This window comes from Acomys russatus, chromosome 17 (assembly GCF_903995435.1).
Source record: "Acomys russatus chromosome 17, mAcoRus1.1, whole genome shotgun sequence".
NCBI lineage: Eukaryota > Metazoa > Chordata > Mammalia > Rodentia > Muridae > Acomys > Acomys russatus.
Window position 1 is genome coordinate 10,865,625 of NC_067153.1, and position 19,840 is coordinate 10,885,464.

A 19,840-nucleotide genomic window follows, 5' to 3' on the forward strand; every position below is an offset into this window, starting at 1 on the left:
TTCTACTCAATGGGAGATCTTGACAGATGCTGGGAACTTGTTGCTGGACTCCAGGTGGAGAGCTGAGAGTGGTATGGAAGAATGGGGCAATGGAACACGCCAGTGGGTTCAGGAGCCCCACAAGACCATCACTGCTAGCTGATCTAGACAGGGGTGTATGTAGGGAGAGTGTAGGGCTGCACAAATTTTTGCAGGGACAATGCATGCAATAAACCTAGACCCTCTCTTCAGATATAGCTCATTCTCCATGTTGTGGGGAGAGTGGTATTGCCTCTGACATGAACTTTAGTGTCCCCAATTTGATCACTTTCCCTTGGTAGGGAGGCCTGGTGGCACACAGAAGAAGGGGAAGCAGGCTATCTGGATGAGATCTGATAATCTGTGGTCATATGGTGGGGGAAGAGGTCACCTTCTGTCAGAGGTCTAGGGGAGGGAAATAGGGCAGAAGAGGGAGGGAGAGTGGAAACAGGAAGACTCAAGGGAGTGGATAACAATCCGGATGTAATCTGAATAAATTATAATACATTTTTTAAGAATGTTTAAAGTGTATAAAAACATACACTATTTTGTATGCTTATATATTAATTTTAAAAGGGAAAAATAATTCCTATGCCCCTAAACAAACATCCTGTGCCACCTCACCTTCTCCTGTTCATCGAGTGTCAATAAACACTAACCAAACTTCCTCAATACACACTAGAGGCCATGGGCAGTTTTTAGTGTTTCCTGCTAGTTTGCCCTTCGTGCTAACTGTCATATTTACTCCTCCCAATCTTCTAATGAAATGTCAACAAGAAGACCACAGAACTAATGTACACTTTTACTCTGTCTACATTTATCACTTGGAATTATTATATAAGAAATAAATATTCTTCCTCATTATTCATTATTAAGATGTACATATTCATAGCAGCATAAAGTCATGGAATTTATTGTATTCAGTGTATACTAATCTTGTAACTATCAAAATTTTTGTTGTTCAGATTGTTCTTTTTAGTTATTGAGACCCCTTCAGATTGGTTCAGTGCTTTTACAGTGTAACACTCTCCTGTTTATTTTATTTATTTTAGTGTTTTATCATTGATTGATTGATTCATTCATTCATTCATTGCATGGTACTGAGCCCAATGCTTTACAATTGTTAAGGTAACATTCCATTACACTACTGAAATATGCTCCCAATTCACATATCTGCCCATAACTTTGTGATGATTTTTTTTTTTTTTTTTTTTTACTTTCTGGCACCAGAATCTACTCCATGTTCATCTTGTAGTTTGCGTGTTTTAATGCTAGAGTTAACCACCTCTTCAGACTGCCCAAGTTCATTTGATCTTTGTGCATTATTCTTTATCCACTCTGTGGGTTATAATATGCTTCTTCAGATACTTCAATTACTTTGGTGAAATGTAAAGAACTTAAAACCTCATTATTTCATGTATTTCCAACCTTACTCCCTAGGACTATTTGTCCATTGAGTATATATGTGCATATATACTATATATATATATATATATATATATATATATATATATATTCTATCTATTTATCATACATGTGTGAATGTAGATATATACAGAAGACATCAATGTGCATATTAATCCAAATAGATATGATTAAATATAAAACCTATAGTACAGTACTATAACATTTTTTCATTTTTCCTTTTATTGAAAATAGACTTTTTTTCTCACATAATAAATCATAATTATGATTTCCAACCACTTTATTTCTCACAGTTTCTCCCCATCTCCCTTCCTTTACAGGTCTACCCATTTCTGTTTCTTCTTAGAAAACAAACAGGCTTCTAAGGAATACAAATAAAATAAGTGTAATAAGATAAGGCAAATCTAACACACTGGAATAGGACAAAAGCAAACAAACAAACAGAAGGAAATGAGCCCAAGGGAGGAGGGTGTTAAGAAACAAATAACCTGCAGAGGCCCAACCACTCATACACTGTGGATCCCCTAAAAACACTAAACTGGAAGTCACAAGTGAAAAAAGAGAAAGATATAAATAAAATAAAAATAAAACATAATTTTAAAGGAAAAGAAAGAGCCCTGGCAGGATATTTTGAGACAAGGAACCTCCAAGTTGCTGTTGAGTTTGTTTTCTTTTGGCCATCTACTGCTGGCCATGCAGCCTACCATTAAGAGGAGTTTGTTGGAGCGCACCGGCTGCCGTGACTCAGCTAACGCCCTACCGACTCCCTTGCAGTTCTGGGAGGTAATCAGCGACAAGCATGGCATCGATCCCACCGGCACCTGCCACGGAGATAGCGACCTCCAGCTGGAGCACATTAACGTGTATTACAACGAGGCCACCGGTGGCAAGTATGTGCCCCGCGCCGTGCTCATGGACTTGGAGCCTGGCACCATGGACTCGGTGCGCTGCGGTCCCTTTGGGCAGATCTTCAGACCTGATAACTTCGTCTTCGGTCAGAGTGGGGCTGGGAACAACTGGGCCAAGGGGCCCTACACAGAAGATGCAGAGCTGGTTGACTCAGTGTTGGACGTTGTGAGGAAGGAAGCCGAGAGCAGTGACTGCCTGCAGGGCTTCCAGCTGACCCACTCCCTGGCGGGGTGGGGATACTGGGTCTGGGATGGGTACCCTCCTTATCAGCAAGATCCGGGAGGAGTACCCCGACCGAATCATGAACACCTTCAGTGTGGTACCTTTCCCCAAGGTGTCGGATACAGTAGTCGAGCCCTACAACGACACCCTTTCAGTACACCAGCTTGTTGAAAACACAGATGAGACCTATTGCATTGATAACGAAGCACTCTGCTTCAGAACCCTAAAGCTGACCACACCCACTTACGGGGACCTGAACCATCTAGTGTCCGCCACCATGAGTGGGGTAACCACTTGCCTGAGATTCCCTGGCCAGCTAAATGCTGACCTTCGGAAGCTGGCTGTAAATATGGTGCCCTTCCCTCGCCTGCACTCCTTCATGCCTGGCTTTGCCCCCTTGACCAGCCGGGGCAGCCAGCAGTACCGTGCCCTGACAGTTCCTGAGCTCACCCAGCAGATGTTTGATGCCAAGAACATGATGGCTGCCTATGATCCCCGCCATGGACGCTACTTGACAGTGGCTGCCGTGTTCAGGGGTCGCATGTCTATGAAGGAGGTGGACGAACAGATGCTTAACGTCCAAAACAAGAACAGCAGCTACTTTGTTGAGTGGATCACCAACAATGTGAAAACAGCTGTCTGTGACATTCCACCTCGGGGCCTGAAAATGCGCGCCACCTTCATCGGCAACAGCACCGCTATTCAGGAGCTGTTCAAACGCATCTCAGAGCAGTTCACAGCTATGTTCCGACACAAGGCCTTCCTGCACTGGTACACTGGCGAGGGCATGGATGAGATGGAGTTCACCAAGGCTGAGAGCAACATGAACGACCTAGTGTCTGAGTACCAGCAGTACTAGGATGCTACGGCTGAGGAGGAGGAGGAGTTTGAGGAGGAGGCTGAGGAGGAGGTGGCCTAGAGCAGTCGTAGCCACTAAAGCATGGGAGCAATGTGAACTCTTTATTCATTCACAGCCTGTCTGCTATCCATGTCCACTGTGCATTTGCTGTCCTGTGTCCTGACATCACTTGTACAGATATCACCATTAAAAGCAATTCATAGTGAGAGAAGAAAAAAAAAAAAAGAGGAGTTTGTTTCTCCAGTGAAACTCCCTTGGAAGAAACTAGGTTTTCAATTGCAAGTAAGTATCAATTGAAGATAGGGTCTGGATTACGGAAAGAGACAAGCGTCCACTTCTTTCAGATCTGTGGTCTCATCTGGCACAGCCCTGTGCACACTGTCTCAGTCCCTGTGAGTTCAGATGAGCTTGGATCATGTTCATTTACAGGCCCTTGCTTCCTTGGCCTTCTCCACCTCCTCTGGCTCTTACACTCTTTCTGCCTTCTCTTCTGCAGAGTTCCCTAAGCCCTGAGGGAAGAGATTTAATAAAAACATCCTATTTAGAGCTGAGCATTTCAAGGTCTCTCACTCTCTGCATAATGTCTGACTGTGAGTCTCTGTATTTGTTCCAATCTGTTTCTCTGGTGATGGCTGAACCAAGCATTGATCTGGTTCCCTGGCCAGAATTAGCATCATAACTTTTGTTTTCACATATCATATGTCATTGAGGAAATTAAGATTAAAAAGAATACAAATAGATTTATAAGAATATATGTCTGATATAAGTAGATATACATATATATTTATATATTATATATTATAACATATATAATATACATATCTTATATATATGAATATACTAGTATATAAGATATAAGTATGTTATATATAATATATTTATATGCTATTATATATTTATATATCATATATAATGTACTTATGTTATATATAAATACATATAAATGTATAGTCATAAGTATATATACATATATAACTATGTATATATATATATCAGTTTATTATTTATGATGTCTTCCATTCCTTGTTATATTGCTTGAATTGCCATCTGGAAAAATTTCATTTACCTGAAGAACTTTCTATAGTATAATTTAGTATAGTGTTATGTACTATACTCTAAATTCAGTGGTAACTACTTCTTTTGGTTTTAAATTGAATGTGTCTATATTTTAATCTTCATTATTAAGGCTGCAGGAGATAGTATTTGTTCCTTGTGATTAATGTAACATGTTTTCTGTTTATAAAAGTGTCACCTTTTCTGGTTACCACCAAGATTAATTTTTATATTTGGTACTTACTACTTTAACCCTGATGTACTTTCATTTTATACACCAGATTTGTAGTGGTTATCGTTGAGATTTTATCCTCATACCTTTGATCCTTCCTCTGGGACCTCAGTTACATTTGTATTGACCTTCCTGTTTGTTCTAATAGTATTTTTTCAGGCTGTATATTAATGTATCTATAAAATATGAAGTGCTGCTATATGCTATAGCTTAGATAAGCCTTGAAAAATTTGGTAAGTAAAAGAAACCAATGGATCTATTTATTTGAAATGCTTTCATGGTCAATGGTGAATAGCAGTAGGGAATGTAGTTATGACTATAAGTACGTGTCCTTGAGGGATGATGAAATATAATGGGGTAAAATAGTGTTTCCTGTACAATGCTGTGATTTGAGTATTTGTTTCTTAGAATGCATGTATGCCAATCCTTATTCTCAAAAGAATATATAAATGGCATTTAGAGGTAGTAGTAGCTCTGAGAAGTAGTTAGTTCATCCCACAGTCCATTCGCAGGAGCTCTTAGGCAGTGGTCATCAATATGGTGCTCTCAAATCTTCTGTCCTTTCCATATATAATTGCCTGGAAAAAAAAAAAGAAGCAGGAAACAAACTCTTGGCTTCCCAGTCTCCAAAGCTGTGAGCTAGGTAAAGTTCTATTCTTTTGAATGAATACTATGCGATATTTATATATAGCAACAGAAGATGGACAAAAATACACAACCTCTTGAGTACTTAAAAGCTATTGAAGCTCTAAAATGGCAAAACACACGCTATGTGAATTATATATCTATTTTGGAAATGATAAGGAATTTTGTATAGGAAAATATTGGAACCAAGAAGAGCAGAAATAAACATCCGCAGCAGTGGAAAAGAATAGGAGATAATGCTGTTACAGAAAGTAAGACAAAAACATGTTCATGGAGTGCTGTGCAGTACCAAGCATCATGGTGAGCAGAGGCTGAAAACTAACTACTGAGTTGAGGACTAGGATATAACTGACATCTTACTAAGAGGTCCTTTGGCAGGTTGCTAAGAGAAACCAGGGAGCAGTGTAGGAGGAGATTAATGGAAGTAAGAAAGCAATTATTATTTACTTCTTCTGGAAGTTTTACTGGGTAAAAAAGAGCAGACAAGCAGAACATAAATGGAGTATTAGGCTTCATTGAAAACTAATTTTGTTGGCCTTAATTGCTTTTATGTATTATCTAACCAATACAACTACAAAAATGACAATGACTATAATTGAGATAATTTAGGTTTTTTTAAAAAGAATATGTAATTTTCCCTAGCATCATGCAATCCCTTATCTATCATTACTTAGTATCAATTTGAAATCTGTAGTGCTTTCCTTGTAATTAATGGGCTTTAGCAATAGTTCCTAAATTATATTTGATTTCTTACTGACATTTTGTATTGCTTTATATTAACTTAATATTTTGATAACATGGCAATACTATGGAAATCACTTCTCAAGTGTAAAGCATTAGATAATGCACCACGTGGAGGAAATACGTGATTTCTCCTTTTCTTTCCTTTTAAAATACCTATTCATTATTACCAATTTGTAATGAAAATGAAAGAAGCAATTTCAAAGAAAAGTGTCTATATGACATAGTTACTGGTTATTTAGTGCCCAAGTTAGACTTGCCATTTTCAATAAGAATTTTTATCATTTTTTTTTTTTAGATTTTTAAGTCTAATTATTTGTTTTTCTAAGAAAGCTTTAATATTCTTGGGAACACTAACTCTTGCCAAATAATATAAACTTATATTTGCATACACTTAACTCATTCAAAGAGGAGATTATTTTTAAATCTTTCAGATACTCGATTGTTTTCCTAATGATAAATATAAAATCTTGACACATGTGAAACAAATGTAAACAAAGGTCTGAGGCATCTAAGACAAGTGTAAATAGCCCTTCAAGATATTACATGTAAATTACACACACACACACACACACACACACACACACACACACACACACACACGAGAAAAGAAATTCCTTCTCTCAGACACATTATTTTTCCAGAACTCACAGAAGTAGTAGCAGTTGGTGAAGAGGGATCCAGGCTCTGTTTCAGCAATAAGAATGTGGGCTGTGAACTGAAATACTCACCACACCAAATCCTGGATGTTTTTGTTGGTTTCACCTACACTTCCATTTTTGGCTTTCTTTAAAACTTCCGTTCTTTTCTTAGGTAAGTAGTAGTCACAGTGGGGACTCATTTTCATGCAATCGTGAGTAAAGATCAAAGGCTCTTACACTTTTGAGACTAAGAATTGTGCACTCGTAGGATGTTTAAGAAGGTATAGTACAACAGCATGAATCAAAATAATCTCTTGTTCTAAGGACTAACCTTTAAACTCAGTGGGCACATGTAGAACTTGGACAGTGTGTGACACATGTAGGACACTTTCCACCATGCCAGATGTTCCTTCTGTCTCTTAGAAAGGCTCCATCTCTGTTTTATTCAAATACTTTTGAGATAAGCATTCCAATAATCTTTTATCCGTGATGACAATCCCTGCCACCCATAAGCTCTTTAGTATGATCCTGACATGTAGAACCAGGAAGTAGAGTCTCTGTACCTTGCATCGAGGAAAGTCTATGGCTATTTCAATTATAGTAGGATATAGAAGAAGAATACTTGACTTCAAAACTGACCCATAAGGGGTTGCACATCTGCCAGATCCACAGAGACAGTTGAGGTTGGAGAACTGTAGCACTATGGAAGAATTCAGTGATTCAAGACATAAGCTAGGATCAGTGTTCTACACAGAACCAAGGCCATGTGGGGAAGCCATTTTCCGACACCAAAGCCTTTGATCAAACCAACTGAGGAACCAGATACATACATACCTCCAGCTGATGTTAAGAGTCCAACTGCTTACCCCTCGCCTTTGTGTCCTTCCAGATGAGGTCCCAGACACTGAAGGTGAAACAAGTTATCTCTCCTACAAACTTGTCGGGGTCCATGTTTCTGTGCTGAGCGGAAGCCATGCCTTCTGCTGACCTTTGAGCTGCCGACCCCTGCTAGGAGAATCCTTCGTGTTGTTTAAGATGCTGGAGAGACTTTGCTGCACCTCGCTATTTGGATTACTGAGACACAAAGGATCTTGGGTGGAGAGTTTTTCCGGGCAATAATTTCTTTTCAGCCCGCCTGAGGGACTTGTAACTAGAAACTTGTAACAAGAGACTTACTGACTCGTGTATACATAAACTATACTCCCTTGCATTAAACAGAAAGCCTTGATCGGACATTCCGTCTTGGCTCTCATCTCCACGTGTCTCTGTCCTGTCTCTGCATTCTCACCCCGTCTTTCAGGGGTACCCTGGTTTGACATGTTCCACGAGACGGGTCACAAAGTGACTGAAAAAAATCCTCAGACTTTATGAGAGTAATACAGTAGTCATTGTTTTGAGCCACCAAGTGTTAAGGGGGTATATTATATGTCAATCATAACCGGACAAACCAAAGAACAGAGTCACAGAAATCTGTGGAGTGTAATGTTTACCAGTGCTGAGTTGCTGGTCGCACCTGTGCAGATCAGCAGCGACAATAGCCTGTCCTTGTACCTTAGATGTAGCTCTCCAGGCAATAACGTAACTATGAGGTTTTCTTCTTGGTGCTATTGAGTTTGAATCCAGGCCCGTGCGCATGCGCCCCACCACTGAGCTACAGCCCTAGCCCTACATTTGCTTTTGAAAATTAGTCAACATATCTTTCCCCACTTAAACTGCTGCAGTTGAGCTCATCTCTGAATTCTTTTGGAACTACCAAAATTGACTTGACCTTACTATCGACCCTCAGAGACAGCAACAGCTGCTGATCTTGAAGGTCCCCTTTTTAACTCTGAGCTACAAGGTAACTCCAACTTGGCTCCATGTTTTTGCAACCTTTCAGGATAATGACTATAGTTTCTTCTGGGAGACAATATCCCTCGACTTAGGTCAGACCATCTCTGGTTGCATTTATACTTCCTATTGTAACTGTTCCCCTGTTGAAAATCCTCTTGCTTGAAATACCTATTGTAGATTGTATTCCAAACTATCTACACCTATTAGAGTGATAATGACTATAATTTTGACATAAACCGAGCAATAGAGCTACCAGGAGCCTGAGATTTTTTTTTTTTTCATTCAACAGAGTTTAATCAAACATCTACAAATAGAAAAGCATTTACTTGGCTCTGGAAATAAAAGGTACATACTCCACAGTACTTTTCTTTGGACAATAAAGAACTATAAAAATACGACTTTAAGTATATTGCTTGCAATTCAGTGTGTCACTTGGCAACCCACTGATCAGCACCAAGAGGTGTCTTGCATTGGATTTATCTTACTAACTTTAATTGCTTTGGGCATGTTTCCTCTTCTTTTTAAGTTTGGCTTTTAAAATGAAGACACATGCATTGTGACTCACACACTTTTATCCTTATTAAAAGATGTAAATAACTCTGACTTATAAACACCAAATTATTAGCCAGAGTAAGGAAGGGTTAGTAAGCATCATTTCTTCATTTAAACATCTTCGTTATCATTTGAAAATGTATATGCCAGATATTTTTAATAAAATGATTGAAGAGTGAGAGAAAATTTTAGAGGTGTTATGATAAATGTAAAAACAATTTTATAAAAGCATTGAATGATTTAGGTCTCTGGATATTTTCTCTGCTTTCTGTATTTCTGTGTCATCTTTTCTCTCTTTATTGGTCATTGGTGCCACTAACTGATAGCAAGTGAAACAGGATTTTATGTGAATGACACTAAATTTGATTGATAGAATTCATGCCCCACTGATATTGTGCTTCTTGCCAGCAATATGAGGATTGATAATCAGCCAGAATGAAAATTAGATATGATTTGGTTACATATAATATTCTGCTCAGAAATATGGTAAATAAAAACCCTAAAGTAGGATACTTCTAGGTGCCCTTTTCAGAGATATGATGCGTCATACTGTCTCTATACATCGATGGAGAATAATGGTGCGTATTTGGAAATAAAATGCACTTCAATGAAAACGTATGTGCCAAAAATAAATTGTGAGCATTATCCAGGAGACAAGGGAGGGTTTTAAATATGAACATGAGGAGGGTTATGTAAAATAATTTTTAAAAACGGTACTTGGCTACAAAGATTTGTAGCAAAGGTGGCACCAGTTTGAGGCTGAACAGGCAGCTGCTGGGTAGATGTCTTTGCAGATGTATGTGTGCGTGCATGTGTGCATCCATGCCTGAGTGCCTGTGTGTGTGTGTGTGTGTGTGTGTGTGTGTGTGTGTTTAAGGTTGTGATAGCTTTTGAACAACAAAGTTGTTGTTCTAGGAGAGTCTTTTCTGGTAGTTGCTGTTAGACAATCATTAGCAAAATTCACTCTTTACAGCCTCCTGGCCTTTAGATTTTTGCTGGTGTTAATACAAAGGACTCCATTTTTATTCTGGAAAATTACACAGTTAATAAATATTAACAAAAAAGAATGTTTAGATCCTTTCTGCCCTCCTTGTAGTTATTGTTTATTTGTGTCCACTTTCAATAAAATAAGGCATAAAAATGTTTTATCAGCATGACACTTTTTTCAGGTTGGGGTTTTTGGTTTTTGGTTTTGTTTTGTTTTGTTTTGTTTTTTTGTTTTTTTGTGTTTTTTTTGTTTTTTTTTTTTTTTTTTTTTTTTTTTTTTTGAGACAGAGTTTCTCTGTGTAGCCTTGGCTGTCCATGGATCACTTTGTAGACCAGGCTGGCCTCGAACCCACAGAGATCCATCTGCCTCTGCCCCCCTGAGCCCTGGAATTAGAGGCATGCATCACCACACCTGGCAGCATGAGACTTTTTAAGAACACTTATGACTCCTTTCTATTTATTACTGAATTGTCCTCAGGTATTGGCACATGTTCTCCTTCAGAAAGCTTTCTCCAGTCTTCTCTGAGCCCTCTAAGCTTTGACATTGACATCCATTGTCAGCAGGCTTAAAGTACACTGTTGGAACAGGATCCCTCTAACTTCTTTTAGAGAAAAGGCCATCATCTTTAATGTTTGGTCATGTTGCTCATTCTTCACCCTTGTTGCCTGGTTACGCTACCACCCTCACCCTGATGCTCCTGGTTGGTAGCTTTCCATCAAGTATTGACTCTCCCTCCCCAACCCTCTCTTCTCTAGGCTGTAAATCACTATTTGCCTCTGCTGTATTGAGAAGTGATCCCAGTCATATACTGGGGTCTGTTTTCCTCTATTGCTATAGTTCCTGGATATGATTTCTTTTACATTGTTTTTTTCTTACATTTTTTATTATTTAAAACAAATTTTATATCCATATGTATTTTGGCCATATTTTTCCCCTCCCTAGGTCCTTCCAGATGGTCTCTCATCCCTACATATCTATCTTTAAGTTTTTTCCTCAAAAAAAAAAAAATCCTCCAAAACAATACAGCAACAAAATACCCAAACCCAAGAAAATAAAAGTACACCCCCAAAACACACAAAAAACCTGATAAACTATAACCAATAAGAACACCAAAAAAAAAATTATGGAGTCCATTATATGTCAACTAACTACTCCTGAAGTTGAGGTTTGTCTGGAGTGGTCGATGACTTGGCTGTCTACTAGAGAAAAGTGATTATTTTTCCCTCCCAGCAGGTATAAGTGAGAGATCAGTTGTTAACTTTTACTATACTGATGTGGTTTTCATTCACTTGTTCATTCACCCACTCATTCATTCATTCATTATTTGCTTTCTTAAATATAGCAAATAGGATATAATAAGGAAAAAAAAACCTATCACATTAAAGTTGAACAAGACAAAGCAACAGAAGGAAGGAAAAGAGCCCAAGACAAGGCACAAGAATCAGAGACTCCCTCGTCCACACTCTCAGAAATCCCATAAAAACACTAGGCTGGAAGTCATGATGCATACATACACAGAGGACCTGGCACAGACCCGTCACACCCTGTGCATGCTGCTTCAACCTCTGTGAGTCCGCATGAGCTTTGATCATGGTGAGATAGAGGACCTTGCCTTCTTGGTGTCCTCTGTCCCTTCTGGATTTTCCACTCATTTTGTCACCTCTTCCTAGCGGTTCCATGAGCTCTGAGGGGAGGGGTTTGATAAAAATGTCCCATTTAGGTCAGAGTGTTCCAAGGTCTCTTGCTCCCTGCATAATTATTGTCTGGCTGTGGATCTCTATTTTTGGCTCCCATCCACTGCTGGAGGAAGCTTCTCTGATGACAGCTGAATAGAACATTAGTCTGTGTATACAACAAAATATCCTTAGGAGTCATTTTATTACTGCATCTTTTTTTCCTTTTTAGACCAGTCTTATTTGATTTTTATTGTAGGTGTCTGGGCTTTCTAGTGTCTGGTGCTTGGTCACCCAAATAGTGCTGGATACGGGTTCTACCTCGTGGAGTGGACCTTAAGTTTTATTAGTTACTGATTTACCATACTTCCACAAGCTTTGTGCCACCATTGCCTTTGCCTATCTTGCAGGTAGGTAGCAAACCTTTGCAGATAGTGGTTATGTGGCTGGCTTGGTGTTTATGTTTCTTTCTTTCTTTCTTTCTTTCTTTTGAGAGCAAGAAGAGTATGTTTCTGTACCACATACATTGGACCATAGAGATGAAGGCTGTATGTAGGTGCCACTTTGCCATCTCCATCTTTATTGAGTTAAGTAGGAGTTGCCTTCAGCAATGGGGCCTGGCTTTCAGTTTGTGGACAACAGCCTATAGTCCTGGCAACAGCCTCAGTTGTTTGGGGATTTGTATGGGGCCTCTTTGGCCAGCAATTCAATTAGATGTAACCCAATGAAGCTTTGTTTGGTGACACCAAAAGTAATACCCACACATAAGCAAATGCATAACATATTTGCATTTCTGGATCTGGGATACCACATTCAGGATTTTTTTTTTTTTTTAGTTCCAACCATTTGCCTGAAAATTTCATGATGGTATCTTTTTATTTATAATGGCTGAGCATACTCCACTGTGTAAATGTATCACGTTTTCTTTACTCATTCTTCTGTTGAGGGACATCTAGGTTGTTTCTAATTTCTGGCTATTATGAATATAGCAGCAATGAACATTGAGCAGCTGTCTGTGGTAGGAGGTAGCATCCTTTTGAGTATAGGCCCAAGAGGGATACACCAGGATCTTGAGGTAGATCTATTCCCATTTCCCAGACAAACTTCCACACTAATATCCATACCGGCAGTACTAGTTTGCACTACCCCCAGCAAAGCATGAGTGTTTCCATTACTCCACATCCTCACCAGTACGAGCTGTCTGAAGTGGAAGCTTCTGGTTTCTTTGAAGACGCAGTTATGCCACGTGATGTTTTTGCTGAAAGCTGTCTTGTGAGAGGGCACGTGTTTTTCTAGAAGAGAGGACTTGTGATGCTTTGCTGGAAGCAGACAGGTGAGAGAGCATATGAGGGTGGGAATGAGTATAAAAAGAACCACCGATGAGCTTCCAGGTCAGAGTGCCTGTGCTTCCCCAGGGAGTGCTTCCTAGAGTTAGAGGCTGGGACAAAGCAATGAGTAGGGGAAAGAGAGTGTGGATGGGGACATCAGTGTGTTCCACTGGAGGTGGGCCCAGGAGGGGAAGAGGGGCTGCAACATGTGTTCTGCTGCTGAGCTGAGGATGAGGCTGGGGGATTAATTTGGAGGAGCAGAGGGCAGGGTGAAGGTCTGCAATTAGCGTGCACGCTTCCCTGCCCGGTGGTCATCGTAGTTGCGTTCTCAGGGTGTGCCTGCTGGGGTTTTGGGCTGGGATGATGCAACAAGTAAGGAGAGGGGTTACAAGGATAAAATCCATGTGGTCTACTGGAGAAAGGGGCTCGGGTGAAGGGACAGGGACGATGCATCAGGTGTTCTGGGGATAAGACTAAGGGAGACGTGGTGAGGGTCTGCAGGTAGCTTACCTGTTTCCCTGACTGGAATGGTCTGTGTGTTAGCAGGGAGTTCCTGTTGGCGTTGGAACGCGGGGAACATTACAAGGTATGATCTGAGTGGTCCACTGGAGATGTGGGCAGGGGCCGGGGTGGTGGGCGGGGGGCGGGGGACAGGGTGGTGCGAGGGGTGAGGAGGGGGGAGAAGAGACCTCAGGAGTTCCTGAGTTCTCTGCTGCAGAGTTAGGAATGAGACTGGGAGACTGGGTTTGGAGGAATATAGCAAGAGGTAAATATCTGGTGTGTTAGCCTGCCTGTTTCCCTAACTGGGAGTGGCCTTGTGGGGTTTCCTGGGAATGCCCACTGCGGTTGGGGGTTGTGACAAGGCGATGAGTGAGGAGCGGAGGTTAGGAGGGGAAGATCTGTAGGATCCCTTGGAGACGGGAGCATAGGAGGCTACAGCAGGCGTTCTGTTGCCGAGCTGGGGATGAGACTGGGGGTTCTGATTTGGAGGAGCAGCAGCAGCAGCAGTGACGGTCTGCAATTAGCTTACCTGCCTCCCTTGCCAGAGTGCTTGGCAGGTTCCCAGCGAAAGCCTGCTGGAGTTGGGAGCTGGGATAAAGCGACAGAGTGGGGTGTGGGAGGTTAGGAGATCCGTGAGACCCACTGGAGATGAAGTCGGGGGAGGCTGTCACGGTGCAGGGGCTGCAGGGTTTGAGACTGATAGGACTTAGAGGGCTTGGTAGGGTCATCTGGTGTTACCCTAGCCGTTTTTCTGATCAGATTCAATGTAAATGCTTTTCAATATCTGCTATAGATGATATACCACCCTAAGTATGAGTTTTAGCAATCTTGTAAAGTAACATACATGCATCCATACCAGGCGGTATTAACTCCGCTAAGTGGTTGTACTGTACAGGGACTGACCAGGAAACAAAGTCACCTGAGCATATAAAACAGATTTGGCATCCCAAAACTTCATCCAGGGTGTATTCTGGCCCAAAGTCTGTGACGCTTTCTCAGAAAAGCTTTATAGCATCATAGCTGGCCTTTCGGCTTCTAAATCCCAAAGAACAATTTTAAGGACAACTATCATCCTTCTAAGAAATAAATAGGCAAATAGCCTTAAGTCACAAAGATAATGGTCCAACGCACAGTTACACTAAGAACCTGGCTGCAGACCATGAACCTTTCTATTAAACAAAACAAAAAATTGTATTCCATCTTTTTACATAAATCATTATTGTTCTGCTTAATGGGGCTGCTATAAACTCAATAACCTGATGGATTTGCAAACACTTTAATGAAAAAATACACTGGCATTTTAGAAGAAAGTAATTTGGCCCAGAGAGAGCTAGTTAGGATACAAGAGAGATTTATCCTAGGTAATCAACCATGAGCTCTGTTACCTGGGCAATATAACACATTAGCAAAGATGAGTTTATGTGATAAGTTGCTGCAAGCCAAATGCAGAGCCTGAAGATAAGGAGCAGGGCTCAGGAGAAGTATCCATTGCACAGGATGCTGAGAGGAGAGGCGGGAGATGAGCTGCACTGGGAAGCAGAGTCCACCTTGAGAACAATGGATGGCTGAGGAGAGGGCAGTTTTTCCTCGGTTTGCTGTTGGAAGCCTGCTAACATCACTAACTTGTACAAGTGTAGGCATGGTTGAGTAATGACCAAAATTCTCCTTCTTGGGCGCTGGAAAACCACGTGTTCACATATTCTGATATCTCTAATAAAGCCTTGTGTACTTGACCATTACAGTTATTTTCCTTGGAGTAAAGTGAGAGTTTGATTTATGAGTGTGTGTGTGTGTGTGTGTGAGCGTGTTAGCGTTGGGATTTTTGTTACTTGCTTGCTGTATTGTGGACACAAGCTAGGGTCAGAATTCTTCTATAAGCTTCGCCTGGCCTCCTAACATCAGGCAACAGAGGAATTCCCAATCCACCGCTGAGCTGCTGGATAGCTATGTTCCTTTTACCAAAATAATTGGAAAGAGACCGATTCACAGACTGAGATCATCTGAAGGCTAAAACTGGGATTTAAAAAAAAAAAACTAGCATATTATAAATTATTAGTGTGGGATACTGTAATCTGCGACAAGTCAAATTTTCAGTAAATGGAAAAAATCTTGGAGGCAGCAGGATAGGGTGAAGGCGATGTGCTAAGGAAAAGAACCCAGAGAGGATGTGTGCCCATGGTATAGAGCTCTGGGTTAGTTTGTGAAGCCACACATCGCTCCTAGTCCATAAAGCTCAGACCCTTCCAACAAGTGCTTCTATTAGAACCAAAGTCCTTGCTTGACATAGCTGCTGCAGGCATGATGCCAGTGATTCCAATGCATATAAGATTTCTTTAAAACCATCTCTTTATTCAGGAAACTCTCACCTCCCTGCCCCATTCAGACTTCTCCATTGCTTTCAAAGATAGTAGCCAATTCCTGGGAAGTTTATGCTCTTCTTCCAGTCTGAGTAAGTGGATGCAGTTTCTTGTACGTAAATTACCTGTACCCAAACACGAGTTGGAAACACCACATCCTCTTATGTGAACCTCCTCATAAAATTCACTCATTCAACAAGTTGTACAAAGATTCAGTGGCACCTGTGAAATAGCCACACAACACATCTCATGTCCTTTTGTTTTCTGCATTCATTTATTTACTTACTTGTATTTGTGTATACTATGTGTCCACATATGGGCGTGCCGAGGCACACCTATATAGATCAGAGGATAACTTGTAGGAGCTGTTTTTCTCCTTCTGCTGTGTGGGTACCAAGGTTGAAACTCAGGTCATCAGGGTTACCCCCAAGCACGTTTACCCACTGAGCCACCTCACCAGCCTTTTAAACACCACATTCTATTCTGTACCCTACCTCTTCCTCCCTCATATATATGCTTGTATCTGTGTTACTTGATGATTAGAAATGCATTTCCACTACTGTGAGTACAATAGTGTGGCCTAATGTCACATAAAGGTAAAAATGAAGGTTACAATTTGAGCTTCAAGGCCTGGGATCATGCCACAGTACTTGAATCATGACCTTTTTAATCTTCAATCTTCTATTTTGTTCAGGGATTCAAGCCAATTGGTCTCCTATACATGATATGTATATTTAGCAAACCCTGAGTTGGTAACACATTTATCACATTCTACGAAGGCCCACATCTATTCTAAAGCTCTTGATGTTGAAGCCTGGTTCTCCACTGGATTGGAGGCTCACTAGTCTACTTGCAGAGCTGCCTGCTGAGACCCTTCCTATCACCTCACTTCCTGTCTCTAGTGTTTCTTGTTCTTTTTCTTGGTTCCTTCTTTCATTTATTTGACAAAGCCTTACATAGTAAAGAATATATTCACCATTCTGAGAGCTTACACACAGGGAATACATCTAATCTAAATTTACAGTAAACTAATGATTTGAAGGATAAAAATCTCTACATTGGAAATGACAGAATTTTCATTTTACTATTCTATTATTTTTCTCTGTCAGTATAACTGGGTGGGGAGTTGAGTGAATCTGGTTTTTTTCTTTGAGGTATGTAGGATGATTTTGTGGTGTCATTGTGAAAGTTCATGGCACTATCCAGATATGAGTTTTTCTGTGAAAATTTCATCCTTTTAGCCTGAAGACTCTTTTTTGTTTTGCTAATATTCACAATTGTCATTACCAATCACCATCCAATTTTGTTTAAAATAAATGTCATAGTACCACTGATCATATTCTCTGATATTTGGAATCTTGGTTTCTTTTCTGATTAGACCATTGTATAGGGGGGGAAACCAGATCCTGTTTAAACTAGGAAACGTAGTGAGGAATCCAGTATCTGTTCATTAGTGCGGCACACCCTACTGTGAACCAACAGAGAGCCATCTGCGAAGCTACAAATTTGCCTGAACTCTGAAATGAGAAAGAGTTTTCTCAGAAATGCTAACATCTCTACCAAGTGGGTTTCAGAGAATTGGTTCTGGTTTTTTCACTTAAGCAGAAAAGGCCGCAGATGCTCTGCCTTGAAGAATGGTGTCTTGTTGTGAACTCAAGCAGAGAAAGGCTCAGCAAAGACTCACAGGTACATTTGGTCATACAGAGGCATATAGAGGTGTTTAAGTAGTACTTCTGAGTGTGGCTCACTCATGTTGCCAGGGGGTTGAATCTGGGTCCAGGGTTACCATAGAGCTCCATCTTGGTGAGTTGCTTCCAGTCCCCTCACTAACCCTCTCAGAGTGTACATACTTCCATCCATTTCATCATCAGCCAACCTCAAATTTCCGTCTTCCAGAAAATTTCTGAAAGGGGCTTAATCCGGTAGTTACCTGTTTATTGGAAGGCCGTTGACATTTTTTACTATCCTTTTATATGAGTACTTCATTTATGAAATTTTTTTGTCATAGCAAATATTTCTACTTGTATATTGTTTTATTTCTAACAGGAGTTGAAGTAGAGATTGTTTGCAATCTGTAGACAAGTAGATGGAGGTGCATGTACATAGTTTAATATCATAATCACAATATAAATCTTGGAGTTTTGGGGGGGGGTTTGTTTGTTTGTTTTTGTTTTTTGGTTTGGTTTTTTTTGAGACAGGGTTTCTCCATGTAGCCCTGGCTGTCCTTGACTCACTTTGGTATATTTTTTAAAACGTTTTTTACAACAGATCACAAAAATAGCAAATTACTGTAAACTTAGTTACTTTCCACAGGACGAACTATTTTGTGCTTTGATGGTAAAATGTCCCACATAGGTTTTGTTTTGTTGTTTTTTGTTTGTTTTGCATGAAAGCTCAAGTTGAGCTGTGCTTTGACACCACAGTAAAGATAGGCTTATGAGTTTGAACATTTGGATCCTACCTATTTTGGAAAATTCTAGACCTTTAGGAAGTGGGGTCTCATTGGAGGAAGTCGGTCACTGGGGCGGGGCTTGAGTTTTTAGAGACTGGCCTCTTTTCTATCTGTTCTCTGCCTCCTGGCTACCAACACAATGTGAGCAGCTGCTCCATGCTCCTGCCGCCAGGCCCTTCTGCCCCAATGGACTGCCTCTTCTTCAAACCACCAATCAAAACACAGACTTCCTGAAGTCCCCCTGTATCAGATATTTGGTTTCAGAAAGAAGAAAACAAATACAAACTAATAAGAGTTCTGGAGGTCAGAAGTCTGAAGCAAGTCTAACAGTGCCAAAGTCAAGCAACTGGCAAGGGAGGCTATGGGGGACACTCCTTTTCTTTGTCACGGCAGCTCCCACAGGCTCCAGGCATTCGTGACTCACAGCCTTTTTCCATGAGGAAGGCAGCAATGGCTGAGTTTTCTCCATGCTATACAATACTTCTACCCTCAGTGCCCTTTAAGTTACATGGAGATTTCCAGACAATCTTTCTGCTTTAAGGTTAGCACGTTAATAGCTATAGTTTCTTTTCCAGTCTGGTTTATTGGTTTTTTTGTTTTGTTTTGTTTTGTTTTGTCGCTCTAGATATTTATTTTATCAGAGCCATAGTACAACAATGAATGTCCCAAACTAATGACTCTCTGGGTTTCTTACTATGATTACTTTTTGACATGTAGGATGAGAGGGTAAGCTAATTAACATAATATAAAGACTGTTCTCTCTCAAAACATTATTTCTCTATTGGTCAAGCAAACTTATGATATAAAGTCATCTATTTTAATGTGGTTTTAAATACAATTCTTTAAGATAATTAAGGAATGTGATTCTCAAAACTTCCATCCAACCAGCCATAAGTATATATACGGCAAAATTAAATTTCCCTGTTTATTAAAATCAGAATTTTTTACCAAATCCATTATTATGTTTGGTGCTTTATTATCATAAATCAACCAATTGCTAAGTCTACAGCAGTCTGACATTTTGGTGTTCTGTTTTCATGCGGTTGTTAGACCTCAGATCAATGCTTATTAGCATCAAGTGAACACGTTTCTTAAGGGACAGATGGTTGCCCCACTCATTGTCCTCTCTTCAGTGAGTCAGCCCTTATGAATCAGGCTTTCAAAGTCCTGCCAGGCAGGCAAGGAAGCTACTAGCTATATCTCTATCAGAGACCTTCACTCATCTCAAAGAAAGCTGTCACTGCATCTGTCTGCACAGCAGGCAGACTTGGCAAACAGGTCCCAGGCTACCCTCCTCTATAAATGACTCATGAACACTGGGCTTGTCGGGTAGTTTAAATGACTGCTCTCTTTGGAAAAGAAGGTGTACAGGCAAGTAAACAAGCACTTTTAGGCCAAGATTAAACAAAGA

General features: G+C 40.4%; 1 pseudogene; it reads left to right on the plus strand.

Moving 5' to 3' along the window:
- Positions 1-2,195: 2,195 nt before the first annotated feature.
- Positions 2,196-3,646, plus strand: LOC127201166 (tubulin beta-4B chain-like; annotated as a pseudogene).
- The last annotated feature ends 16,194 nt before the right edge of the window (positions 3,647-19,840 follow it).